Raw genomic sequence first — 8,804 nt, 5'->3', positions numbered from 1 at the left:
GTATATCTCTGGTCCTCTTAACTCCTGTTTCTGCCTCTATATGTTTCTGACTAGACCTTCATGTCTGAGAAGGTGTCCTACCAACCTATCTCACCCATTCCTTATCGGCTTCCATAAAGTCCTCTGTTCTCCTGTTCTTTCTAATATCTCTTCATTTCCAACCTTCTCTACCCACGGTATCCTCATCATTCGCTGATAACACCACATTTCAAACGCTTCTAACCATTAAGGTATATCCGATATTAAAACATGACCATATTGTTGGTGACTCAATATAAACTGGAATGGTTTATTTATAGCCACCTACGTAAATATTCTTAATTTATTTCCAAAATTCCAAATTTACTAGCAAAATTTATTTAGGTGCTACGTTCAAGTAACGGTTTAACCCATGTCCGTTTATCTGAAAAACGAAAGCAGAAATGTCAACCGTTATCTCAGTCACGATCTAGTGAGCTGAAGAGGCTGAGATAAGCCAGCACATACGTCTTAATTTATTGGAACCCGTCGTACCAGAAGTCGTTTCAAATGCAGATACGCATATGAATAGAGCGATTGCTATCGAAGCCACATCCTATTAGGCATGCCAAGAGGCAAGCTGTCAGGACACGTACAAACGCTTGACAGTTGTACCGTTCACAGAATTGAAATGTTACAGCACAATGGTGGCTGGATGCACACCAATCCCTGACGCAGCATCACTCGATCTTCCCAGCTGTCCCACGCCATTGGTCCGTTGAATCGAATGCGCGTGCACGTGGTATTATACGACACGCCCATTCCCACGTACGCTTGCCCCAGTAAGTACAGTAATAGAGCGTCGCGACTCAGACGCCAACTAAGTAAGGTGTAAGTGAGTGTTTCGTGTATGTGGCGTCGCGTCAATGCGTGTCAACCATATAAAACGCGAGGGATTTCGTGCTCGGTTCGGATGAAAATCGCTTGATTTATACTCCTACATTGATGGCAACGATGATGATGGACATTGGAATGTACGGACATCATAATCAACACAGCTCCTCGTATAATCCGACGGAAAGTAATTTCTACAACTATGGTGGTGATATGTATCCACAGACTCATATCATGAACCATCAGATATCATCATCTCATTATGGTACGTCTGCTTACCACTACGAAGATACTTCTTCATATATGAATGCTCCAGAATCACCACCATCTCCTCAGGAGATGGGATTCTATCAAACTCATAACGCTAGCATGCCGACAGAAAATCCAATAATCAGTACCGAAACTGGACTGAGTTATACCAACTTGGACTACTCCAATTCTGGTGGTACAAACTCGGTATACCAACCGACGGACCATCCTCACGGATACGAACCAGAAACGTTTCATCACAGGGTACAGTCTGAAGCTATTTTGAGACATCACGACAATGTAGTGGATCACGGAAGTCATTTTTATCATGAGACGAAATTCCATCCATCTCAAATTGAGTCTGATGGATATCCTCATTCTCATTTAGTACTGCCGAATTCTCATTCTTCCTGTAGTGATTTCCAAAGTCAGCATCGATTCAAGAGCGAAGACTTTCAGACCTCTCCAGACACTGGACACCAACGGCAGCACCATCTTGTTCATCATATGGCGTCTGCATCCCATTCGGTTCCTTCCTTGCCAACTTATAAATGGATGCAGGTTAAAAGGAATGTACCGAGACCACAAGGTAAGAGGCCAGCAGAAACATTAATTTACTGCGATTTTTGGGAACAATGGAATTAAACGGTTAAGAGATTCCATGGAATTGAATCTTGAATGCTGAACATTAAAATAATGTTTTTTTACTATACTCCTCCCGATGAGAAACTAACATCCTCTCCCGAGTAAGAAATCGCATTTACTCTACATTAGGAATAGGATTTAGCACCCTTTGCGTGGTTTTCAACCTCTCCTGCTTTAGCAATTTCCACGGAGATGATGATGACGGAGAATAGCCCCTTTTCTGAAAAACAGTAAATGCGATTTCTTACCTGGCAGGCATCCCCCCCCCCCAAGTAGCAATTCACACCACGGAGAAAATTCAATACTTTCTTCACCTGCTGCTTAATACATCACTATTATATACTTTAGCGAGAATGTACCAAACTTAAATTGCATTTGCATTGCAAGAAATTGAATAGTTACAAGTTTCTTAGTATCTTCCTTTTGATAAATGTTTCTCTTGACGAATAAATTTGTCTACAAACTACAACAAACATTGAAACCCGCCTGTCTCTTCTGAAGACCGTTATCTGCGTTCCGAATAATCATGACGTTGCTTATTAATTAAAAATTATAAATGAATCTAACAGGCAGCATTCATGATAAATAAAAAGTTCGTTCCTGGGACTGATTACATGCACGAGGTGTCAGTTAAGATCTGGACAAACGATAATTCGTTGCGACCCCCGCATATTACACTTGACCCTGCGTGATCTAGTCGTCGCATGCACGAACCTTAGCCACTAAAGTCGCAGAACTTCAATAGACATGCACACACATTCAATGTTAAAAAGTGCCTGACAAAATTTTTGAACTCGACACAAAATATCCATGTACATATAGGTGGTATATATAGTTACCGTTTTTTAAAACCCAAAAATGTTTTATTTTCTATTCTTGATGTAATTTATTGCAAAAGATACGATCAAAGATATTTAATTTGAATAAGTGTAACGGTTAGAAACTTTTGTAAAATATTGTAGAAGGACTGATGTGCATATAGTATTATTTTTAAGGTCCTTTTGGTATATTATGACATACAATTATGTGATACTTCATCATCAGCACCAAAGATGAGACATTACACATATAGCCATTCCAAATATTCAAAAATTACTAAAATTCGTTGTAGGTTTCTTTATGAAAGGATTAAGTCAACTCATGAGAGAACATGATTATCCTTTAGGTACGTTTAAATTTCGCAACCTGACATTTTTCCTTTTATCATTCGTATCTATTCAAAATCTTTGTGTGAAATTTCAAATATTTCCAATCATTAATCTTATCGTGTATAACCTCACGTACTATAGAAATTACGTAGGTATATCTGCTTCTACTTCTTTCAAAGTAACCTTCATGAAATGCTACCTACAAGCTTCATTATATACAAAACACACCTTACACTGCGAAGAAGAAAAATTAACATCTTTTTCCCATTTGGTTTACTTTTCAGGCTGTATCTAATAATTAGGCAAATTAGAAGACGATTATTTAAACGGGTTCTCATCTTTCCAAAGGAAATTTAATATGCAGTTCCTATAGAATGTATCAGAAGAGCTCTCAATTAATCTTAACCTGGTATAGTTCTTTCCCTTGGTTTATGAATCTCAGTTCAGTTGATTCAGATCTTTCCAAAAGCTTCANAATTTTGAGGAGGGTGCAGGTAGGGTCTCTAAGTTGGTAGCCACACTACCATACTACCTCTCGTGGGCTCCATGAGGTTGCCCCCTAGGGCAAGGCCTTGCCGCATTTACGCATCATTAGGAATGCTGCATTTTTGGAAAAATGAACTTTATTATCAATGAAAAAAAATACAATATATACAAATATCATTTATTTCTAAAATTTGTTTGCTCTTAAGTAAGATTGTGTTATTGGGCTGTTTTGTACTCAATAATACTACATATATAGTTGCTATCGTTTTACTGTTGATCGACTTGATGCGTCTGATTTCAGTTGTCTTATAATAACAATATTAGGGAGTACACTGGTTGGTTCGTTGCAAATAATAAATATTTTATTGAAACGGCGACTTAATTGGGCAAGGGGATTGTTGTTATTCATTTTACCGAGAGTATTTTCAAACGGATTTGCTTCATCGGGTTCCCACAAGGTAGATTTAACTGTAAGTTTATACATGTGATAGGTTTGCCCCTTAAGACCCATATGAAAAATCCATAAGGCAATCCTCATTTTGGTATCACTACTTTTTTTGTTTGATTTTCATGAGAAATCTACGGGGAAATCCCTATATCGGCATGCCCCTCATTAACCACATGAGGTCCGGACGCTACATGGGGCATGGCCCCTATAAATTTTAGCCGGGTAATACCTCTCAGAATTATTAAGTTTCAGTGGCTAAAATTGTCAAAAACAAAAAAGACTCAGATGGGTTAATTTGGTGTCAAGGTCAAAAACGAGAAGATCATAACGTATGCTTACTGATTTATTATTCATTTCTTTTTCTTTTTAACTTTATGAATATTAGTGAAAGCAATCTAAATTAACCATAACTTAACGATCTGCGAAGTTCTACAATAAGAATTAAGGTTGATGAATATTTTTTAAATTTTAAAAATGTTTACGATTAGTTTTGATTGATTTACCAATATATGTCAACGGCAAATGTATTTTGAACAAAAAAGATACTTAAACGTTTGTTTTTAAATTGAACTTATTGTTATAGGATTAACTGTTAATGTTTTGTTCTTAGATATATTCTGCTTCTTCTGTTAGGAACACATTCAAATTTTGTTCTTTAATAGATCACCCTGTATTCTAGCTCATCGTTTTTCGTCGATAATAATTAAAAGAGAGTCCCCATATAAGCGGGAGAGTTACATTGAATATACTGCACCCATACAAGATTAATAAAATGTCAACACCGTGTTTGCTTTTTACGTTCAGCCAGTTTAATTTTCATATTAATACGAAATGTTAGAACTTCATCATATTATACTGTACAGGATATGACAGGCAATTTAACGCTAAAACCTTTTCGAAAATTCACTTCGCTTTCATGTTCTCTTTTTACTTGCCTCGCTTAATAAATGCATGTAAGTCCAAGCACTTCAGTACTGCACGACATTTTAACGTCATACGTATAATGAAAAATGAATCTATTCCTATTTTACTTTACAAACTTAGAATGATTATTAAAATAATAGAGGTAGCAATTTAGGTAAAACAAATTTAGAGGAAGTTAAGAAATGGGAAAGGGTCATTATTCGTCTGAAGCAGTGGTTCCTAACCTTTTTAATATTGTTACCCCTGTGACCTGAAACTGATTTTACCCTGACCTTAAAATGCAATACAAACAACACAAGCAAATACAAATATTTTTAATAATCACAAATTGCACATCAGTCTTACAATTTGATATACCTAAACAATAAATTAAGTAAACATAGTTAGTGTAATGGTTGGTATTATTTTGCATTTAGTTTTTTTTATGTTAGCTTTAATTTCGCTTAAAGCATATCCTAAGTCATGCTCCACATTTAGAAGGATTCTGGTCTTTGTCTTCACTGTAACCACAGTTGAAAATCCACTCTCACACCTATAGATAGGTTGCTTTTCGCCAAAATGTGCTAAGATCATAATTTTGAAATTCTACTCTGCAAGAAGTATTCTGGCGTAGTCCAAGATATCCCACTTTGTCCCCCAGGTCTTCGTCTTTAATAATGTTATCATCCGTAGTAAATGGTCTTAATATCCAAGAACTGGACTGACGATTATCCATATCCGGAAAATATTGCTTCAGTGAGTTTATTGCTGCAGATAAATACTGAATCACAGAATTTTCAAATATGATTTTGTTTGGTTTAATATTTACCAATTGTGCATACAGATGTGTAAACATCAACACATCTATAATTTTATATTTTCAGATATTTTATCAGATTAGATCTCAATTATTAGGTTCTTTGTTACCCCCACAGAATAATTGATTTACCCCCGCGNCCCGGACATTCGAATGGGGGACTAGTTTACGTTCGGAGTGCTTTACTCCAGAGGACGCCATCATTCTAGTTTGGTGTGTTTTTCTTGGGATATCATTATGTGGTGTTTTCCCGTTGCCTTTCACATCGCAGTATTGTGCATCAGAGTGCCATACCGATCCTCATGATTTCTGCCACCCTGAGTACTAAAAGAGCTGCTGCCCTCTACTTTTATGCTTGCAAGCGATTAATTTAGAAATTTGAAAAAACTTGTTAAAGGTGTATGTCTGGAGCGCGAAACATGAACTATTTTTCCCAATCTGCGTTTTTAAATCTAGATACACTCATGAAATCAATATCTTTTACAGCATAAAACTGGCAAGACACTTCTTCGTTCAAATCATTATTAACAGTGAAAGGATAAGTAAGTAATCGTGCAAGATATAATGTTTCAATTAGTTTTGTGTCTGTATAGGGTGATTTATTAATAGATGAAATAAAATGTGCATTTACTTTACAACCCGTTCCTTTAAGATACGCCAGGTAAAACGATACCATAATATATGGATAGTAGAAGAGGAGCACGATGCCATCACACTGGGGACTTGTTCTACCACGTTATCGCAGTGGCAGTATGACAACGGTGTCATGTCTCAAACAGCAAATTCCGACGACTACAACGTATTCGAGTTATTTTTCAAAACACCTGTCACTTCAATTCGTGACATGCACCACTCCGTTTCTTTGGTACACTATCTAGACATTTTCCATCCGGAAAAGGTGAACGCAATTCGAAATATTCATATTTGTAATATATATACGAGGTGTAACAGAAATATGTACGGAGCCTGCAGAAAAGTGATTCGAGAAAAACGTAGTTGAAAGTGCAGATAAATTCAATTTCGGCCCTGGTAAAGAAATACGACAACGCCACATCGTGTTCAATCAGCTGGCAATTGGCAGCACTGGTGTTGTAGTTTTTGTATTCTTTTTCTCTCATGTGTTGTTTGTTATTTGTTAGATTAGATTAAGTGTAGTTGAGGATGTTTATACAGTCAATTGATAATTCTATTAACGTGTAAATCTTGTTTTTAGTCAGTAGATGTTCAGTTCAATAAACTAATTCAGCAACACATCAGACATTGGAATAGGTCAATAATTTACTATAGAGCAGTTGTTGTAAAATAATGCGGCATGATACTTATTTACGGGTTTAAACATATCGCCGCTATCAAGGGCGTAACAACCTACAGTTGGACTAGGTGCTCCCATCATACTATAAATGACTTACAAGAAAAGGCCACCAATGTATTCAATTAAAATGCATGAAAAGATCCAGTTCGGCTGCTCATTTACGAGCTTGAACTATTTAAACCGAACTTTCAAGTTGGGTTATTATCTGAATTGACTAGAATTGACTGGGTGCCCAACCCAATCAAGTGGGTGCCCGAGCACCCGTAGACCCCCCCCTCACTTGTTGCGCCCCTGGTCGCTACACATGACGAAATTTTAGATTTCACAAAGGACAAAATAGTAAACACGAAATAGCAGGGAATGTTGGCTTTTCTCATAATGTGATAGTGTAGTAAATTTTAAAGGAACCGTTACTGTAACCTTATCATTTACAACGAATGCAAGCCTTTCTGGAAACAGATTTTCAGTCGTCAGAGGTTTTGTGTCAGTGGCTTCAAAAGAAAATTGCTGCAATGGAGTCCAAATATTATGGGTATTGTGTGTGTAGTAGTAAATTGTTTGTTTATCTTAGAGGTTCGATAACCGCCACTATTTACATTCTCCATTATTTAAGTGCAGAATTTTAATCCCAATTCGTTAACGTGCACAACTACGTTGCCAATTTGCTTTTCCTGAAAACACTTTTTGTCCTTAACGACGCTGCTGAACTCACCATGCGATTCTTTTATTGCATCTGATTTACACTCTCCAAAGCACCTATTTCAGTTACACCCTGTATATGTAAATATGTCAACGGGCTTTCTCTCTTCTAGTTCGTTCAAATAATTCCAGTTCCTATTAGCATTTTTAAAGAGTAGATTTCCATATCTGTCGAAGAAAGCGCTTTACATAGATCTCAAATGATTACTCCTTTGAGCTTCTTTGTACATTAATAAATGAAACATCTGTTATCATTCTTTTGGAAACGATAACTTGACATATACATTAAATTATGCGCCATTATATAAGTGCTATTGCAAAGGTTGGTGTTTTCTTCCTCAAGCATCCGAGATATCTGTTGTACAACTTCATTATCCAGTTTTCAAAAGCCTACAAATATTTCTGTCGACCTTGATAGTAAAACGGAGGGAATGGCAAGCACATGTGCATTAGGTTGATCTGCTGGACATGCTCCAGAAGAATTTAAACAACCTAACAATCTTCAGAGAAAGTCATGATGATGTGTAACATGTTTTACGTATCATACCAAGTGTCAATTTAGACCATGTTCGACGATAAGATAAATCTTCCCACGAGTTCTCTACGAACAAGCTGCTAATAAGCAACTCTAATGAAGCGAGTGCAAATAGGAACGCGTACTTCGCAGTTAATATTCATGAACATGGAGATTTCTGCGTGCTATCAACATCGCCGGTTGATGCTATCATGGCTGGAATGTCTATTGGAGATGTTTCTTTAAATGTCGTCATTGTTGCAGACTATTAAAAAGATATAAGGTAGTGCGATAGATATTATAATAAGAATTCTCTGGAAACTTATGAAATTACGTTTTTGTAACAATTGCACGACCACATTATGACCAGAAGTTGAATATGATTATTACGTATTAGGTAGATCATTTAATAGTAACGATTGATGATGTAGGTACATTTTGTCACACGTAAATTATGTGTAATGGAAAATTTGATGCTTTTGGAACGATGCGTATCGTCCTTTATAGATTCCAGTGAGAAGATGAAACAATGAAACAAAGGTTAACTATTACCGTTCTGTTCATGGAAAATGTGACAGTCTATGAAATTTTGTTGCATCAAACAATAGGAAAATGAGGTATCCCTAAAACGTGCCCGTACAACTAAGTTCGCTGAGGGTTTTGGACCTTCATTTTATGGATCTCTTTTATACCTCATACGCATTTTGAAAATAATTGACTATCCGCAGCTT

Source organism: Agrilus planipennis, unplaced genomic scaffold (genome assembly GCF_000699045.2).
Source record: "Agrilus planipennis isolate EAB-ADULT unplaced genomic scaffold, Apla_2.0 scaffold50, whole genome shotgun sequence".
NCBI classification, from domain to species: Eukaryota; Metazoa; Arthropoda; class Insecta; order Coleoptera; family Buprestidae; genus Agrilus; species Agrilus planipennis.
Note: the sequence above shows the minus strand (reverse complement) of the source record.